Source organism: Salmo salar, chromosome 23 (genome assembly GCF_965601325.2).
Source record: "Salmo salar chromosome 23, fSalSal1, whole genome shotgun sequence".
NCBI classification, from domain to species: domain Eukaryota; kingdom Metazoa; phylum Chordata; class Actinopteri; order Salmoniformes; family Salmonidae; genus Salmo; species Salmo salar.
In genome coordinates, this window is record NC_138313.1 from 49038569 (window position 1) to 49059392 (window position 20824).

The window sequence follows — 20824 nt, forward strand, 5'->3', positions numbered from 1 at the left end:
TTTGTAGGTTAGCAGTAAAACCTTGAAATCAGCCCTTGCCTTAACAGGAAGCCAGTGTAGGGAGGCTAGCACTGAAGTAATATGATCAAATTTTTTGGTTCTAGTCAGGATTCTAGCAGCCGTATTTAGCACTAACTGAAGTTTATTTAGTGCTTTATCCGGGTAGCCGGAAAGTAGAGCATTGCAGTAGTCCAGCCTAGAAGTAACAAAAGCCTGGATTAATTTTTCTGCTGCATTTTTGGACAGAAAATTTCTGATTTTTGCAATGTTACATAGATGGAAAAAAGCTGTCCTTGAAACAGTCTTGATATGTTCTTCAAAAGAGAGATCAGGGTCCAGAGTAACGCCGAGGTCCTTCACAGTTTTATTTGAGACGACTGTACAACCATCCAGATTAATTGTCAGATTCAACAGAAGATCTGTTTCTTGGGACCTAGAACAAGCATCTCTGTTTTGTCCGAGTTTAAAAGTAGAAAGTTTGCAGCCATCCACTTCTTTATGTCTGAAACACAGGCTTCTAGCGAGGGCAATTTTGGGGCTTCACCATGTTTCATTGAAATGTACAGCTGTGTGTCGTCCGCATAGCAGTGAAATTTAACATTATGTTTTCGAATGATATCCCCAAGAGGTAAAATATATAGTGAAAACAATAGTGGTCCTAAAACGGAACCTTGAGGAACACCGAAATTTACAATTGATTTGTCAGAGGACAAACCATTCACAGAGACAAACTGATATCTTTCCGACAGATAAGATCTAAACCAGGCCAGAACTTGTCCATGTAGACCAATTTGGGTTTCCAATCTCTCCAAAAGAATGTGGTGATCGATGGTATCAAAAGCGGCACTAAGATCTAGGAGCACGAGGACAGATGCAGAGCCTCGGTCTGACGTCATTAAAAGGTCATTTACCACCTTCACAAGTGCAGTCTCAGTGCTATGAAGGGGTCTAAAACCAGACTGAAGCGTTTCGTATACATTGTTTGTCTTCAGGAAGGCAGTGAGTTGCTGTGCAACAGCTTTTTCTAAAATTTTTGAGAGGAATGGAAGATTCGATATAGGCCGAAAGTTTTTTATAATTTCTGGATCAAGATTCGGCTTTTTCAAGAGAGGCTTTATTACTGCCACTTTTAGTGAGCTTGGTACACATCCGGTGGATAGAGAGCCGTTTATTATGTTCAACATAGGAGGGCCAAGCACAGGAAGCAGCTCTTTCAGTAGTTTAGTTGGAATAGGGTCCAGTATGCAGCTTGAGGGTTTGGAGGCCATGATTATTTTCATCATTGTGTCAAGAGATATAGTACTAAAACACTTTAGTATCTCCCTTGATCCTAGGTCCTGGCAGAGTTGTGTAGACTCAGGACAATGGAGCTTTGGAGGAATACCCAGATTTAAAGAGGAGTCTGTAATTTGCTTTCTAATGATCATGATCTTTTCCTCAAAGAAGTTCATACATTTATTACTGCTGAAGTAAAAGCCATCCTCCATTTGCGAAGGCTGCTTTTTAGTTAGCTTTGCGACAGTATCAAAAAGAAATTTCGGATTGTTCTTATTTTCCTCAATTAAGTTGGAAAAATAGGATGATCGAGCAGCAGTGAGGGCTCTTCGATACTGCACGGTACTGTCTTTCCAAGCTAGTCGGAAGACTTCCAGTTTGGTGTGGCGCCATTTCCGTTGCAATTTTCTGGAAGCCTGCTTCAGAGCTCGTGTATTTTCTGTATACCAGGGAGCTAGTTTCTTATGACAGATGTTTTTAATTTTTAGGGGTGCAACTGCATCTAGGGTATTGCGCAAGGTTAAATTGAGTTCCTCGGTTAGGTGGTTAACTGATTTTTGTCCTCTGATGTTCTTGGGTAGGGAGAGGCAGTCTGGAAGGGCAGCAAGGAATCTTTGGGTTGTCTGAGAATTTATAGCACGACTTTTAATGCTCCTTGGTTGGGGTCTGAGCAGATTATTTGTTGCAATTGCAAACGTAATAAAATGGTGGTCCGATAGTCCAGGATTATGAGGAAAAACATTAAGATCCACAACATTTATTCCATGGGACAAAACTAGGTCCAGAGTATGACTGTGGCAGTGAGTAGGTCCAGAGACATGTTGGACAAAACCCACTGAGTCGATGGCTCCGAAAGCCTTTTGGAGTGGGTCTGTGGACTTTTCCATGTGAATGTTAACCTCTTGGGGCTAGGTGGGACGCTAGCGTGCCACCCGTGGTGCACTCCATCAACAGCAGGTGCATTTCAAGAGCGGCAAATTTGAATCCAAATAAATGTCAAAATTCAAATTTTTCAAAAATACAACTATGTTACACCATTTGAAAGATAAACATCTCCTTAATCTAACCACGTTTTACGATTTCAAAAAGGTTTTACGGCGAAAGCATAAATTTAGAGTATGTTAGGACAGTACATTTACAAGAGTTGTGTGTAATGTTTTGTCAAGTCAAAGACAGGGTCACCAAAACCATAAAACCAGCTAAAATGATGCACTAACCTTTTACAATCTCCATCAGATGACACTCCTAGGACATTATGTTAGACAATGCATGCATTTTTAGTTCTATCAAGTTCATTTTTATATCCAAAAACAGCGTTTTACTATGGCATTGATGTTGAGGAAATCGTTTCCCTCCAATAACCGGCAGTCAAGTCAGCGTCAGAAATTAAATAATTAAAATTAGAAAACATTGTTAAAATATTATATTGTCATTTAAAGAATTATAGATTTACATCTCTTGAACGCAATCAACTTGCCAGATTTAAAAATAACCTTACTGGGAAATCACACTTTGCAATAATCTGAGCACTGCGCCCAGAAAAATACGCGTTGCGATACAGACTAGACGTCATGTTGGGGAGATCTAAAATCGAAAATACTATGTAAATAATCCATTACCTTTGATTCTCTTCATCAGATGTCACTTCCAGGTATCACAGGTCCATAACGAATGTAGTTTTGTTCAAAAAAGCTCATCATTTATGTCCAAAAATCTCCGTCTCGTTAGCACATGATGTAAGCCAGCCGGACTTCTCGTCATGAACGAGGGGAAAAAATATATTTCCGTTCGTTCAAACATGTCAAACGTTGTATAGCATAAATCATTAGGGCCTTTTTTAACCAGAACATGAATAATATTCAAGGTGGACGAATGCATACTCTTTTATAACGTATTGGAACGAGGGTACCCAACATGAAGTAGCGCGCCAGGTGTCTAATGGGACATCACCGTTCCATGGCTCTTGTTCGGTCAGATCTCCCTCCAGAAGACTCAAAACACTTTGTAAAGGCTGGTGACATCTAGTGGAAGCAATAGGAAGTGCCAAAATATTCCTCAGCCCCTGTGTTTTTCAATGGGATAGGTTTAAAGTCAATACAACACATCAGGTATCCACTTCCTGTCAGAAAATGTCTCAGGGTTTTGCCTGCCAAATGAGTTCTGTTATACTCACAGACACCATTCAAACAGTTTTGGAAACTTTAGAGTGTTTTCTATCCATATATAATAAGTATATGCATATTCTAGTTACTGGGTAGGATTAGTAACCAGATTAAATCGGGTACATTTTTTTTATCCAGACGTGCAAATGCTGCCCCCTAGACCCAACAGGTTAAAGTCACCAAAAATTAGAATATTATCTGCTATGACTACAAGATCCGATAGGAATTCAGGGAACTCAGTAAGGAACACTGCATATGGCCCAGGAGGCCTGTAGACAGTAGCTATAAAAAGTGAGTGAGTGAGTAGGCTGCATAGATTTCATGACTAGAAGCTCAAAAGACGAAAACGTCATTGTTTTTTTTTTTGTAAATTGAAATTTGCTATCGTAAATGTTAGCAACACCTCCGCCTTTGCCGGATGCACGGGGGGTATGGTCACTAGTGTAACCAGGGGGTGAGGCCTCATTTAACACAGTAAACTCATCAGGCTTAAGCCATGTTTCAGTCAGGCCAATCACATCAAGATTATTATCAGTGATTAGTTCATTGACTATAACTGCCTTGGAAGTGAGGGATCTAACATTAAGTAACCCAATTTTGAGATGTGAGGTATCACAATCTCTTTCAATAATGGCAGGAATGGAGGAGGTCTTTATACTAGTGAGATTGCTAAAGCGAACACCGCCATTTTTAATTTTGCCCAACCTAGATCGAGGCACAGACACGGTCTCAATGGGGAAAGCTGAGCTGACTACGCTGACTGTGCGAGTGGCAGACTCCACTAAGCTGGCAGGCTGGCTAACAGCCTGCTGCCTGGCCTGCACCCTATTTCTTTGTGGAGCTAGAGGAGTTAGAGCCCTGTAAATGTTCGTAGATAAGATGAGAGCACCCCTCCAGCTAGGATGGAGTCCGTCACTCCTCAACAGGCCAGGCTTGGTCCTGTTTGTGGGTGAGTCCCAGAAAGAGGGCCAATTATCTACAAATTCTATCTTTTGGGAGGGGCAGAAAACAGTTTTCAACCAGCGATTGAGTTGTGAGACTCTGCTGTAGAGCTCATCACTCCCCCTAACTGGGAGGGGGCCAGAGACAATTAATCGATGCCGACACATCTTTCTAGCTGATTTACACGCTGAAGCTATGTTGCGCTTGGTGACCTCTGACTGTTTCATCCTAACATCGTTGGTGCCGACGTGGATAACAATATCTCTATACTCTCTACACTCGCCAGTTTTAGCTTTAGCCAGAACCGTCTTTAGATTGGCCTTAACGTCGGTAGCCCTGCCCCCTGGTAAACAGTGTATGATCGCTGGATGATTAGTTTTAAGTCTAATACTGCGGGTAATGGAGTCGCCAATGACTAGGGTTTTCAATTTGTCAGAGCTAATGGTGGGAGCCGTCGGCGTCTCAGACCCCACAACGGGAGGAGTAGAGACCAGAGAAGTCTCGGCCTCCGACTCCGACTCGCTTAATGGGGAGAACCGGTTGAAAGTTTCTGTCGGCTGAATAAGCGACACCGGTTGAGCATTCCTACAGCGTTTCCCTCCAGAAGCCATGAGAAAGATGTCCAGCTGCGGGGACCGTGCGAGGGGGTTTATACTAACGTTACTATCTGTACTTACTGGTGGCACAGACGCTGTTTCATCCTTTCCTACACTGAAATTACCCTTGCCTAACGATCGCGTCTGAAGCTGGGCTTGCAGCACAGCTATCCTTGCCGTAAGGCGATCGTTCTCCTGTATATTATAAGTACAACGACTGCAATTAGAAGGCATCATGTTAATGTTACTTAGCTTCGGCTGTTTGAAGTCCTGACGAACCATGTCCAGATAAAACCTCCGGGGTGAAAAAGTTGAATGAAAAAAGTTGAGTGAGGGAAAAAGTAAAAATATACGGTAATGAAAAAGTAAAAAACCGTCAGGTAGCAAAGTAAGATCGGCAACAAAACGCACAGCAGCGTAAACAAGTCTGCAAGTTGTGACCGGAAAACATGGCCTCTAAACCTTCAAGCTGCATATTGGACCCTATTCCAACTAAACTACTGAAAGACCTGCTTCCTGTGCTAGGCCCTCCTACGTTGAACATAATCAAATGAAATGTATTTATAATGCCCTTCTTACATCTGCTGATATCTCAAAGTGCTGTACAGAAACCCAGCCTAAAACCCCAAACAGCAAGCAATGCAGGTGTAGAAGCAGGGCACGGCTCTCTATCCACCAGATGTGTACCAGATTCACTAAAAGTGGCCGTAATAAAGCCTCTCTTGAAAAAGCCAACCCTTGACCAAGAAAATATAGAAAACTATCGGCCTATATCGCATCTCAAATTCCTCTCAAAAAAGTTAGAAAAAGCTGTTGCGCAGCAACTCACTGCCTTCCTGAAGACAAACAATGTATACGAAACGCTTCAGTCTGGTTTAGACCCGATCATAGCACTGAGACTGCACTTGTGAAGGTGGTAAATAACCTTTTAATGGCGTCAGACCGAGGCTCTGCATCTGTCCTCATGCTCCTAGACCGTAGTGCTGCTTTTGCTACCATCGATCACCACATTCCTTTGGAGAGATTGGAAACCCAAATTGGTCTACACGGACAAGTTCTGGCCTGGTTTCGATCTTATCTGTCGGAAAGATATGTTTGTCTCTGTGGATGGTTTGTCCTCTGACAAATCAACTGTAAATATCGGTGTTCCTCAAGCTCCGTTTTAGGACCACTATTGTTTTCACTATATATTTTACCTCTTGGTGATGTCATTCAGAAACATAATGTTAACTTTCACTGCTATGCGATGAAACCCAGCTGTACATTTCTACATTTAAAAAATAATAATAATTTGACCCCCTTTTTTCTCCCCAATTTCGTGGTATCCAATTGTTAGTAGTTACTGTCTTGTCTCATCGCTGCAACTCCCGTACGGACTCGGGAGAGGCGAAGGTCGAGAGCCATGCGTCCTCCGAAACACAACCCAACCAATCCGCACTGCTTCTTGACACAACGCACATCCAACCAGGAAGCCAGCCGCACCAATGTGTCAGAGGAAACACCGTACACCTAGCGACCTGGTCAGCTTGCACTGCGCCCAGCCCGCCACAGGAGTCGCTAGTGCGCGATGAGACAAGGATATCCCTGCCAGCCAAACCCTCCCTAACCCTGACGACGCTGGGCCAATTGTGAGCCGCCCCACGGGCATCCCGGTCACGGCCGGCTCGAACCCAGAGTCTCTAGTGGCACAGCTAGCACTGCGATGCAGTGCCTGAGACCACTGCGCCACCCGGGAGTCACTCAGCTGTACAATTAGATGAAACATGGTGAAGCCCCAAAATTGCCCTCCCTCGAAGCCTGTGTTTCCGACATAATGAAGTGGATGGGGGCAAATGTTCTACTTTTAAACTCGGACAAACAGATGCTTGTTCTAGGTCCCAAGAAACAAATAGATCTTCTGTTGAATATGACAATTATTCTTGATGGTTGTACAGTCGTCTCAAATAAAAAACTGTGAAGGACCTCGGCATTACTCGGCGTTACTCTGGAGTTGATCTCTGTTGACGAACATATCAAGACTGTTTCAAGGACAGGTTTTTTGCATTTACGTAACATTGCAAAAATCTGAAACTTTCTGTCCAAAAATGATGCAGAAAGATTTATCCATGCTATTGTCACTTCTAGGTTAGACTATTGCAATGCTCTACATTCCGGCTACCCGGATAAAGCACTAAATAAACTTCAGTTAGTGCTAAACACGGCTGCTAGAATCTTGACTAGAACCAAAAAATGTGATCATATTACTCCAGTGCTAGCTCCTCTACACTGGCTTCCTGTTAACTTCTTACATCTAGACGTTCCGCTAGCGGATCACCGCTCCAATATCGAATGATAGGGCGTGGCGCGAAATACAAATACGTCAGAAATGCTATAACTTCAATTTCTCAAACATATGACTATTTTACACCATTTTAAAGACAAGACTCTCCTTTATTTAACCACACTGTCCGATTTAAAAAAGGCTTTACAACGAAAGCAAAACATTAGATTATGTCAGCAGAGTACCCAGCCAGAAATAATCAGACACCCATTTTTCAAGCTAGCATATAATGTCACAAAAACCAAAACCAAAGCTAAATGCAGCACTAAGCTTTGATGATCTTTATCAGATGACACTCCTAGGACATTATGTAATACAATACATGCATGTTTTGTTCAATCAAGTTCATATTTATATCAAAAACCAGCTTTTTACATTAGCATGTGACGTTCAGAACTAGCATTCCCACCGAACACTTCCGGTGAATTTACTAAATTACTCACGATAAACGTTCACAAAAAACATAACAATTATTTTAAGAATTATAGCTACAGAACTCCTTTATGCAATCGCGGTGTCCGATTTTAAAATAGCTTTTCGGTGAAAGCACATTTTGCAATATTCTGAGTAGTTAGCCCGGCTATCACAGGCTAGCTATTTTGACACCCACCAAGTTTGGTACTCACCAAACTCAGATTTACTATAAGAAAAATTGGATTACCTTTGCTGTTCTTCGTCAGAATGCACTCCCAGGACTTCTACTTCAACAACAAATGTTGGTTTGGTTCCAAATAATCCATAGTTATATCCAAATAGCGGTGTTTTGTTCGTGCGTTCAAGACACTATCCGAAGGGTAACGAAGGGTGATGCGCTGACGCTTATCGTGACAAAAAAAATCTAAATATTCCATTACCGTACTTCGAAGCATGTCAAACGCTGTTTAAAATAAATTTTTATTTGATTTTTCTCGTAAAAAAGCGATAATATTCCGACCGGAGACGTCCTTTCCGTTCAAAGACTCAAAATCTAAAATGGACTCTTCACGTGCACCCGCACGCCAGTCTCATTGTTCTCAGATCGACCACTTACCAAATGCGCTACTGTTTTTCAGCCAGTAACTGCAGAGTCATCATTCAATGTTCTGGCGCCTTCTGAGAGCCTAGGGGAGCCTTAGAAAGTGTCACGTTACAGCAGAGATCCTTTGTTTTGGATAGAGATGACAAAGAAGGCCAAGAAATGGTCAGACAGGGTACTTCCTGTACAGAATCTTCTCAGGTTTTGGCCTGCCATTTGAGTTCTGTTATACTCACAGACACCATTCAAACAGTTTTAGAAACTTTGGAGTGTTTTCTATCCAAAGCTACTAATTATATGCATATTCTAGTTTCTGGGCAGGAGTAATAACCAGATTAAATCGGGTATGTTTTTTATCCGGCCTTGAAAATACTGCCCCCTATCCATAACAGGTTTTAAGGCAAAGGCTGATTTCAAGGTTTTACTGCTAACCTACAAAGCATTACATGGGCTTGCTCCTACCTATCTTTCCGATTTGGTCCTGCCGTACTGTTACGCACGCTTCTTGGAAGAGGGAACGCAACACCCTGCTACAACTCAACTCCCCGTTGAGGGAAAGAGATATGGGATTGTAGGTACAGGTAAGGATGACAGAGGCAGAGATTAGTGCCGTTTACAGGGGATTTATTTCGTTCACACGGTAATTTGGGGAAAAGGGGCTGGACGGAACCAAAGCAAAGAAAGTAAAAAATAAAGAGCCCCTTCTCCTACCTTACCTACCTACCCACTACTTACGTAACTCGGACCACCTGGCACACTAACCAAAATAGAGGGGATGGTCTGCCCAGGTCTTACCTAGTATGCATAGACTTAGTAAATACTACGAGTATATGTATGCCCACAGGCCTCTTGCCTAAGCAATCCCAAGGTGCCTTTCCCTTCCCCCCTGGGAACAAATGAAACAGAATAATACAAACATAAAGTGAACAATTTCACTGTTTTTGGTTACAGTAACAATCGTCAGCAGGACCGGCTACAAAATACTTTACAAAAATTTATAAAGACCATCAATGAAACACAGGACATACCAAGAAGCTCTCTCCTAACAAAGGAACACTGTCATTTAAAGCTGCCTAAGGAGTCGGTAATTGCAGACAACTGTATCTCCTAACGAGAGGGCGGGGTCAGAGCTCCAATCTGCAATGGGGCCGACCAATCAGCTGCTTAGAATTTCAGAAAGCCATCCTGAAACACACACATACAAAGAACCTGGGGAACGTAACACGTACATACCTACACGTACGCTACGGTCACAAGACGCAGGCCTCCTTACTGTCCCTAGAATTTCTAAGCAAACAGCTGGAGGCAGGGCTTTCTCCTGTAGAGCTCAATTTTTATGGAATGGTCTGCCTATCCATGTGAGAGACGTAGACTCGGTCTTGACCTTTAAGTCTTTATTAAAGACTCATTAATTCAGTAGGTCCTTTGATTGTACTCTGGCCCAGGAGTGTGAAGATGAACGGAAAGGCACTGGAGCAACAAACTGCCCTTGCTGTCTCTGCCTGGCCGGCTCCCCTCTCTCCACTGGGATTCTCTGCCTCTAACCCTATTACAGGGGCTGAGTCACTGGCTTACTGGTGCTCTTCCATGCCGTCCCTAGGAGGGTTGCGTCACTTGAGTGGGTTGAGTCACTGACGTGATCTTCCTGTCCGGGTTGGCAACCCCCCTTGGGTTGTACCGTGGTGGAGATCTTTGTGGGCTATACTCGGCCTTGTCTAAGGATGGTAAGTTGGTGGTTGAAGCTATCCCTCTAGGGGTGTGGGGGCTGTGCTTTGACAAAGTGGGTGGGATTATATCCTGCCAGTTTGGCACTGTCCGGGGGCCCTGTCCGGGGCCACAGTGTCTCCCGACCCCTCCTGTCTCAGCCTCCAGTATTTATGCATTAGTTTATGTGTCGGGGGGCTTGGGTCAGTCTGTTATATCTGGAGTATTTCTCCTGTCTTATCCGGTGCCCTGTATGAATTTATGTATGCTCTCTCTAATTCTCTAATTCTGTCTCTCTTTCTCTCTCTTTCTTTCTCTCTTTCTTTCTCTCTCTCAGAGGACCTGAGCCCTAGGACCATGCCTGAGGACTACCTGGACTGATGACTCCTTGCTGTCTCCAGTCCACCTGGCCATGCTGCTGCTTCAGTTTCAACTGTTCTGCCTGCGGCTATGGAACCCTGACCTGTTCACCGGATGTGCTAGCTGTCCCAGACCTGCTGTTTTCAACTCTCTAGAGACCGCAGGTGCGGTAGAGATACTCTGAATGATCGCCTATGAAATGCCAACTGAAATTTACTCCTGAGGTACTGACCTGTTGCTGGTCATCTTTGAACAATTGAACATCTGGGCCATGTTCTGTTATAATCTCCAACCGGCACAGCCAGAAGAGGGCTGGCCCCTCATAGCCTGGTTCCTCACTAGGTTTCTTCCTAGGTTCTGGCCTTTCTAGGGAGTTTTTCCTAGCCACCGTGCTTCTGCACCTGCATTGCTTGATGTTTGGGGTTTTAGGCTGGGTTTCTGTACAGCACTTTGTGACATCAGCTGATGTAAGAATGGCTTTATAAATACATTTGATTTGATTTGATTTAGATGTACTGTGTATAGACAGCCTGGTCTCATAGACTAGACGCACTGTGTCACTGTGTGTAGACAGCCTGGTCTCATAGACTAGATGCACTGTGTCACTGTGTGTAGACAGCCTGGTCTCATAGACTAGATGTACTGTGTCACTGTGTATAGACAGCCTGGTCTCATAGACTAGATGCACTGTGTCACTGTGTATAGACAGCCTGGTCTCATAGACTAGATGCACTGTGTCACTGTGTGTAGACAGCCTGGTCTCACAGACTAGATGCACTGTGTCACTGTGTGTAGACAGCCTGGTCTCATAGACTAGATGCACTGTGTCACTGTGTATAGACAGCCTGGTCTCATAGACTAGATGCACTGTGTCACTGTGTGTAGACAGCCTGGTCTCATAGTAAATGTAAATCCAGGACACTCAGATAGATTAGTATGATATGTTATGTTTGTATGGTTACATAAGACAGAAGGTTACTTAAAGGTGCAATATGCAGAAATTGCTCTGCCATTTACTGGTTGCTAAAATTCTAATGGTAGGCCTAATTTCAGTTTGTGACAACACAAGCAGTAATTGTGTAGAGAATCATTATACCATATGAACCGCTGTGAAATATATTTTCCATAACCAAAAATATTGTATTTTCATATGTTCGAAGCTGGTGTACAAAACTGACAGTAAGATGCAGAAACGAAACTTAAGAACAGGAAACATAGAAATAGTGCATATAGAACACATCTACAGCTGATTAGACTTGCTTTAAATTAGAAATGAAAGATCTATAACTCAATGTTTCTATGTGAATTTGTTCTGGTCGCCCAAAAAGTTACATATTGCTGGTTGGTAAGGCAACAACATATTGTATGTTTCTAGGCTAAAAGATATGAGGTGCTCCGTGTTCCTGCTGGTAGCAGGCCTCAACCTGGATGTGGGGAAATGTCCTGCCTTGGAGTATGGTTGTATCTATCTTGGAAGTCAGATGACAAACCTGCATGGATTAGCAAGAGAAAACATTGTACGTGTATTTAGACAATTGTAGTCAAGACAGCTTCAGTTTACACCGGAGCATACAGGTTCCAGTACTCTACTAACACTTCACACAACTAATTGTTTTCTAAATTAAAGACCACGATCAGATGAAATAGATTTTGGTGCTAGGCAGTAATATAAACATGCACACAGTCCAGTAAGTTTCCCAAAATCCCCAGTTTTCAAAAATGTCCTGCTTATTCCTTCCCGATACTGTGAATCTCCCAACTGGGTTTTCAAAGAATGTTGGGGAAAGTTACCATATTTTTGCATCTACCTGGGACAGAACTCACCTACTGTCTGTATAATAGACCGAGCTCCCTAAGTAACAATGAGATGACAACTGGGACCGACCAGGCTCGATTCGACGTAGCAAAATTTGAAATTGTGTTTTTTACATTGAATAAAAGTAGAGACACAGAGATAGAAAATGGTGTATCATACATTACAGTTGAGGAACAATGGGAAAGTAATTCTGGCGGGCAGGCAGCTCTGGGGAAAGTAATTCTGGCGGGCAGGCAGCTCTGGGGAAAGTAATTCTGGCGGGCAGGCAGCTCTGGGGAAAGTAATTCTGGCGGGCAGGCAGCTCTGGGGAAAGTAATTCTGGCGGGCAGGCAGCTCTGGGGAAAGTAATTCTGGCGGGCAGGCAGCTCTGGGGAAAGTAATTCTGGCGGGCAGGCAGCTCTGGCGAGTCATTTTGTTTTTCCCTGTGGATGCTTTTCATTTTCCAATTAAAAGAATGAGTATCCACATACCCGCTGCGCCTTGGTCCTTCTCTATCCAGTATGACATTTTCAGCGACGAGTACGACATAATCTGTGACAATGTCACCACCCTTTTCTTTATCTTAGTTTAATGTGAAAACAAGGTTAATGTAATTCTAATTCTGAAGATGAATAAGAACATTTAGGCATTAAAGTAAATACATTGAAGCAAGGTGTTAGGTTGTGAACAGAGTATGAACTCAAACAGATGCAGAGAAAAGCTCAAACCAAGTTTATTCAGCCCACTGAATGTTGCATCTGCATAGCACAGCTTGTACATAACCAATCAATCATTTATTACAGTATGTCAAGTAAAGGGTGTGACTTCTCAGAAATGTTCATCTGTTTCCCAGAACTGCCTGTTGCGCGGTCGTCAAGCGGCTGGTACCACAATGACAATGGATTCCTGACATAGTTGGAGAGACTTCAACCAGCACCTGCCACCTCTATCTGGGGAACCTGGGAAATAAACCCGAGTACTTTCCCAAATGTACAAAACAACTCATGCTTTTTTTTCAATAACATTTTCCGCAACATTGTTCTGAAATAAATTCTCAGTGAAATGTGAACATTTGATTGATTAATTTAATTTATTGAAAAAGTTTCAAATTCAGTCTGTAAGACAACAAAATGTGTAAAAATTCAAGGTGTGTGAATACTTTCTGAAGGCATTGTATATGAAATGGGAAGGCCATTGTGCAAACATTGTGCAAACACCTGTAATCTCAGAAATAGCCGTCTGTCTGTCGTGGGTTATCAAACAGTATGCTGTTATTCCTGTTTGAAGACAGGAAAGTGATCCTGAAGATTAAAATAGTGTTCTTCAATTATTTTAATGCCTAATCTTTTACGTGAAGTGTGTAGTGATTTTACAAATACATTTAGCTCTGTCAGGAAACTGAACAGACAGGCAAGATGGAACACGCATCCACACCCGACACACCCACATCCTGTTTGATCACCTGATTAAGCTGATAAATACCCAACAGTACTCCCAAGTGAACAACACGTTATGGAAATTTTTGACATAAACTGGTGTTCAAAGATTATCCTTTTCAGTAGAGTCACATCTAGAACTTATCCGGGCGTTTTAATACAAACATTTGCGGAGTTGGAGCGTGATGAGGGTAAGATTATTTTAAAACTAATTTGGAGAATTTCTTATGAAAGTTAATAACTGAAGAGGTAATGTTTATGTTAACCTATATTCTAATTCTAATAGTCTGTTTATCAAAACATCATGAACATCCTCTGTTGTCTGTCTAGAAACGGTGCTGTTACAGATACTGCTTGTGTTTGTCGTCGTATGATTGAAAATCATTTCACTCACTTCCTCTTTGTGTTTAATGTAAAAACAAGGTTAAACAAATTCTGTTCTGGTTTTTTTATTCATTTTTTTCAGGATAATGAAGATGAAAACCAACATTTTGGCATTAAAGTAAAAGTTGAGGAAAATGTCAAAGAAAAATGTGTCATTATAACAATGAAGTACGGAAAAAAAACAAAAGAAATTCATATTTCTACACTTAGCCTAAAGGAGAAATTCTCGAAAGAGAAGAGAGCCTTATTAGACTTTATAGGTCCTTTTAATGAAAATACTGTATTTAAAAAAATTACTTTCCAAAAACCAAATAACACATTTGAAAGTAACTATGTGATTTACATCACTAGTTTCTATGATTATGTCAACGTAATTGAGTATTTCTGGAAAAATAAGGAAAAAATACAAAATATAACGGACCCAATTTATATAATATCAGGGTGTTATATTTCTTTAATAGATAGGAATGATTTCTACATTAAAACTGAGCTCAGAATTAATGATAACGATATTGAACTTGCAATTCAGGAAGGCAAACTTAATGTATCTGATATTGTAATTAAAGGAAAACATTTAAATCATGTCCCATATAGTACATTAGATAATAAGGTATCGATGAACCTAGATTTCTGTCTTGCTCTCACTGATATAATCTTTGGAAATCAAGAAAAACTTCTTTGTATAAATAATAGTTTTGACATCACTGCTTTAGTTGCGGTATTATTTTCAGAGGTAATCAGAAATCCAGGGATGATATTTATTAACCTAATTGCAATGACAATGGATTCCTTAAATACTTGGAAAGACTTCCGCCAGATTATGCCACCTTTAGTTGGGGGAACCTGGGAAAATAAACAGGAGTACTGTTCCAAATTTATGAAACGACTAAACCTATTTTTTTCAAAAACATTTTCTGAAACATTTTCTGAAATTATTTGAACATGGAAATTCTTTGATTAATTGAATTTATTTTAAAAAGTTGTCCTTCATGGAAGGGGCGGGTGGTGGAGGGTCCAAATAAAACAAAATAAAACATCCCAAAATGTTATAAAATATCAACAAATTCATCTTCATTATCCCCCACGTTGTTCCACCTCCGCTTCTGGGAGGAGCCAGGCGGGGCCACAGAGCGGGTAAGTACAGATTCTTCTCCAGTGACGCCAATGCCAACGTGATACTACCTCTGTTACACTGAACACATATCCTAGATCTAGAGGAACTTGATTTACAAGTAGCAGAATGTTCTGTAGGTGTTATAATTGGGGTGATGTGTGTTCCATCTTCCACTGCCAACAAGGAACACAACTGCTTAACAAATTGCTTTGGTGTCAACCATACTTTCCTTCAGTCTAATCCAAATGAACCCAGTTTACCTGTTGTAAATCTTTTTTTTATCATAACAAACTGTGTCAAAAGTTTCCTGACATATATTTGAGACTTTAACAGTTGGTATTAAATCAGTTTTTCTGATGTTTTCTTGTTTTGTTTGTTCATCATGTTTTGACCTCCAGACTCCCCCATCTCATCCCACCAACTCTGTCAGTCCAGCAGGCCCCACAATGCAGCCTCCACACCACTGCAGTAACAGCCACATCTTCCCATCACAATGCTTCAGTACTATCTCAATGTGTTGTAAGTCCTGTACAGCACTTGATATTCATCACTGTTGAGACAATGTTACAGCTGATAACATGTAATGACATTTTCAACCTAATCAACCCCCTCTGATTCTTCTCATTCAGGAAGTACCATCCAGGATCCTGTGTTAACGTCAATGTGAAACAGCATTGACCCGTGATCACCACCAACCAGGGCTCCACAGCGGTATCCTTGGACACCCAGTGAATCCAGAGAGAGCACACCAGGCAGCATTGAGCACTTTGATGAGATTGGCTGTTCAGCAGGAAGATTCATCTGGCTACACAGAAGGGATGATGGCTCTGACCAATAAAATTCTATTTTTGAAACTATATAACTGAATAAACTATGATTTAACTAAAAACATATTTCTGTTTTGGTTAGTAATTATTGCCTTATTTCACTGTAGAGCCTCTAGCCCTGCTAAATACGCCTTATTTATCCATCCTACAAGTGTTTAGCAGATGTTATTGCGGGTGTAGCAAAATGCTTGTGTTTCTAGCTCCATCAGTGCAGTAATATCTAACAATACACACAAATCTAAGTATAGGAATGGAATTAAGAATATATAAATAAATGGGCGAACAATGTCAGAACGGCATAGACTAAGACACAGTAGTATAGTATAGAATACAGTATATACATATGAGATGAGTAATACCAGATGTGTAAACATTATTACAGTGACTAGTGTTCCAAATTAAAGTGGCCAGCGATTTCAAATCTATGTACAGTTGAAGTCGGAAGTTTACATACACAGGTTGGAGTCATTAAAAAAAATGTCAACCACTCCACAAATTTCTTGTTAACAAACTATAGTTTTGGCAAGTCGGTTAGGACATCTACTTTGTGCATAACACAAGTCATTTTTCCAACAATTGTTTACAGACACAATTCCAGTGGGTCAGAAGTTTACATACACTAAGTTGACTGTGCTTTTAAACAGCTTGGTAAATTCCAGAAAATGATGTCATGGCTTTAGAAGCTTCTGATAGGCTAATTGACATCATTTGAGTCAATTGAAGGTATACCTGTGGATGTATTTCAAGGCCTACCTTCAAACTCAGTGCCTCTTTGCTTGACATCATGAGAAATCAAAAGAAATCAGCCAAGACTTCATAAAAATAATTGTAGACCACAAGTCTGGTTCATCCTTGGGAGCAATTTCCAAACGCCTGAAGGCACCACGTTCATCTGTACAAACAATAGTACGCAAGTATAAACACCATGGGACCACGCAGCCTTCAAACCTTTCAGGAAGGAGACGCATTCTGTCTCCTCGAGATGAACGTACTTTGGTGCGAAAAGTGCAAATCAATCCCAGAACAACAGCAAAGGACCTTGTGAAGATGCTGGAGGAAACAGGTACAAAAGTATCTATATCCACAGTAAAACGAGTCCTATATCGACATAACCTGAAAGGCCGCTCAGCAAGGAAGAAGCCACTGCTCCAAAACCGCCATAAAAAAGCCAGACTACGGTTTGCAACTGCCCATGGGGACAAAGATCGTACTTTTTCGAGAAATGTCCTCTGGTCTGATGAAACAAAAATAGAACCGTTTGGCCATAATGACCATCGTTATGTTTGGAGGAAAAAGGTGGAGGCTTGCAAGCCGAAGAGCACCATCCCAACCATGAAGCACGGGGGTGGCAGCATCATGTTGTGGGGGTGCTTTGCTGTAGGAGGGACTGGTGCACTTCACAAAATAGATGGCATCATGAGAAAGGAACATTAGGTGGATATATTGAAACAACATCTCAAGACATCAGTCAGGAAGTTAAAGCTTGGTTGCAAATGGACAATGACCCCAAGCATACTTCCAAAGTTGTGGCAAAATAGCTTAAGGACAACAAAGTCAAGGTATTGGAGTGGCCATCACAAAGCCCTGACCTCAATCCCATAGAAAATGTGTGGGCAGAACTGAAAAAGCGTTTTTGAGCAAGGAGGCCTACAAACCTGACTCAGTTACACCAGCTCTGTCAGGAGGAATGGGTCAAAATTCACCCAACTTATTGTGGGAAGCTTGTGGAAGGCTACCCGAAACATTTGACCCAAGTTAAACAATTTAAAGGCAATGCTACCAAATACAAATTGAGCGTATGTAAACTTCTGACCCACTGGGAATGTGATGAAAGAAATAAAAGCTGAAATAAATCATTCTCTCTACTATTATTCTGACATTTCAAAAACATTTCTAAAACAGGACATTTTTACTTGGATGAAATGTCAGGAATTGTGAAAAACTGAGTTTAAATGTATTTGGCCAAGGTGTATGTAAACTTCCGACTTCAACTGTATGTAGGCAGCAGCCTCTATGTGCTAGTGATGGCTATTTAACAGTCTGATGGCCTTGAGATAGAAGCTGTTTTTCAGTCTCGCGGTCCCGGCTTTGATGCACCTATACTGACCTTGCCATCTGGATGATAGCGGGGTGAACAGGCAGTGGCTCGGGTGGTTGTTGTCCTTGATGATCTTTTTGGCCTTCCTGTTACATCAGGTGCTGTAGGTGTACAGGAGGGCAGGTAGTTTACCCCCGGTGATGCGTTGGGCAGACCGCACCACCCTCTGGAATCTCCTGCGGTTGCGGGCGGTGCAGTTGCCATACCAGGCGGTGATACAGCCAGACAGGATGCTCTAAATTGTACATCTGTAAAAGTTTGTGAGGGTTTAATGTGCCACGCAAATTTCTTCAGCCTCCTGAGGTTGAAGAGGCACTGTTGCGCCTTCTTCACCACACTGTCTGTGTGGGAGTACCATTTCAGTTTGTCAGTGATGTGTACGCCGAGTAACTTGAAGCTTTCCACCTTCTCCACTGTGGTCCCGTCGATGTGGATAGGAGCTGCTCCCTCTGTTGTTTTCTGAAGTCCACGATCATCTCCTTTGTTTTGTTGAAGTTGAGTGAGAGGTTGTTTTCCTGACAACACACTCCCCATGGCCCTCACCTCCTCCCTGTAGCCTGTCTCGTCATTGTTGGTAATCAAGCCTACTACTGTTGTGTCGTCTGCAGACTTGATGATTGAGTTGGAGGCGTGCATGGCCACGGAATACAGGAGGGAGCTGAGCACGCACCCTTGTGGGGCCCCAGTGTTGAGGATCAGCGTGGCGGCTGTGTTGTTTAGGATCCAGTTGCACAGGGCGGGGTTCAGATCCAGGACCTCCAGCTTAATGATGAGCTTGGAGGGTACTATGGTGTTGAATGCTGATCTACTGAGTGTGAGCCCTCGTCAACGTCAGTCATCTTCAAAGACAAGCTTTTGTATACTCTGTTCTGCCCCTGTTTCTACACATCTGCCAACTGTCATATTGATAAAAGGAGAGGGAGAACTCTGACCGTTGGTCATTAACAACTCAGCAGGTTAATTGCTCCATCTTATAATTAAATTGTTGTTTGAAAGAATCTGCAGTCTCTCTTCCTTTCTGATTAGAATTCATACGACATCGCCCCCTGGTGGTAAGAGTAGGTAACAACACATCTGCCACACTGATCCTCAACACAGGGACCCCTCAGGGGTGCGTGCTCAGTCCCCTCCTGTACTCCCTGTTCACCCATGACTGCGTGGCCGGGCACGACTCCAACACCATCATTAAGTTTGCTGACGACACAACTGTGCTAGGTCCCGTGTGGCTCAGTTGGTAGAGCATGGTGTTTGCAACGCAAGGGTTGTGGGTTCGATTCCCACGGGGGACCAGTACAGAGGAAAAAAATGTATGAAATGTATGCATTCACTACTATAAGAGTGTCTGCTAAATGACTTAATTGTAAAATGTAAATGGTAGGCCTGATCACTGACAGTGATGAGACAGCCTATAAGGAGGAGGTCAGGGAACTGGCAGTATGGTGCCAGGACAACAACCTCTCCCTCAATGTGAGAAAGACAAAGGAGATGATCGTGGACTACAGGAAAAGGAGGGCCGAACACTCCCCCATTCTCATCGACAGGGTCGAGAGTTTCAATTTTCTTGGTGTCCACATCAACAACAAACTATCCTGGTCCAAACACAGTCGTGAAAAGGGCACAACAAAACCTATTCCCCCTCAGGAGACTGAAAAGATTTGGCACGGGTCCCCAGATCCTCAAAAAGTTCTACAGCTGCACCATCGAGAGCATCCTGACTGGTTGCATCCCCGCCTGGTATGGCAACTGCTCGGTATCCGACCGTGAGAAACTACAGAGGGTAGCGCGTACGGCATAGTACAAGCGGTACCGGAGCACCAAGTATAGGTCCAAAAGGCTCAGATTCTACCCCCAAGCCATAAGACTGCTGAACAATTAATCAAATGGCTACCCGGTCTATTTACATTGACACATCCCCCCCTTTGTTTTTACGCTTCTGCTACTCAATGTTTATTATCTATGCATATTCACTTCACCCCTACCTACATGTACAAATTACCTCGACTAACTCGTACCCGCACCGGTACCCCCTGTATATAGCCTCGTTATTATTTTATTGTGTTACTTTTATTTATTTTTTTACATTAGTTTATTTTGTAACTTTATTTTCAAAAAACTGCATTGTTGGTTAAGGGTTTGTAAAGTAAGCATTTCACGGTAAGGTCTACACCCGTTGTATTCGGCGCACGTGACAAATACAATTTTATTTGATTAGATTTGATGCAGGCAAGAGTGTGCAAGGTCGGTTTTGAATGTGTCACTGGCGTAATCAAGGTGATAGACAATTTGTCTCTCGACCTGCGTGCACCTACACTGTAATCTTTGATTCATCGCCTAGGTTGTAGCAACCTCATGATGGGTACAGGGAAAATTAGAGTATCATGTAGTAGCCTAAACCTATCGATGTTAACGTTGAACTGGGTCAATGGAATATGAACGATAATATGCTGTATAGAAACAAGCCCATGCTCAGAAAAAAAACTATTATCCCCTCCAATCTTAAACAGGAGAAATGGGGAGAGGTGCTGACACGTTTAGCTAATGTTACAGTCAACGAACTGCGTAGACCAGACGCCATCACAACATTTACTTAGATTAGAAAACGGACCGTTCAGTAGCCTGGTCCCAGATCTGTTTGTGATGTATTGCAAAATACCACTTGGTAAGACATGAGTTGGCAAGGCAGCACAAACTGACCTGGGACCAGGCTAACTATTTATCAGTTTAAGGGACCAGGTTAACTATTCATCAGTTTAAGGGACCAGGTTAACTATTCATCAGTTTAATGGGACCAGGTTA

At 42.3% G+C, this 20824-nt stretch overlaps 1 protein-coding gene and 1 long non-coding RNA gene across 2 annotated transcripts in view; both read left to right on the forward strand.

Annotated features, from left to right (window-relative positions):
* The window catches only part of LOC123732224 (tripartite motif-containing protein 16), a 185853-nt gene that overhangs the window by 102031 nt on the left and 62998 nt on the right, over window positions 1–20824 (forward strand). The window lies entirely within an intron of this gene.
* Window positions 13572–15996, forward strand: LOC106599799 (uncharacterized). The gene is made up of 4 exons (XR_006763288.2): window positions 13572–13796; window positions 14072–15123; window positions 15502–15622; window positions 15733–15996. It is a non-coding gene; the product is annotated as an uncharacterized LOC106599799 (long non-coding RNA).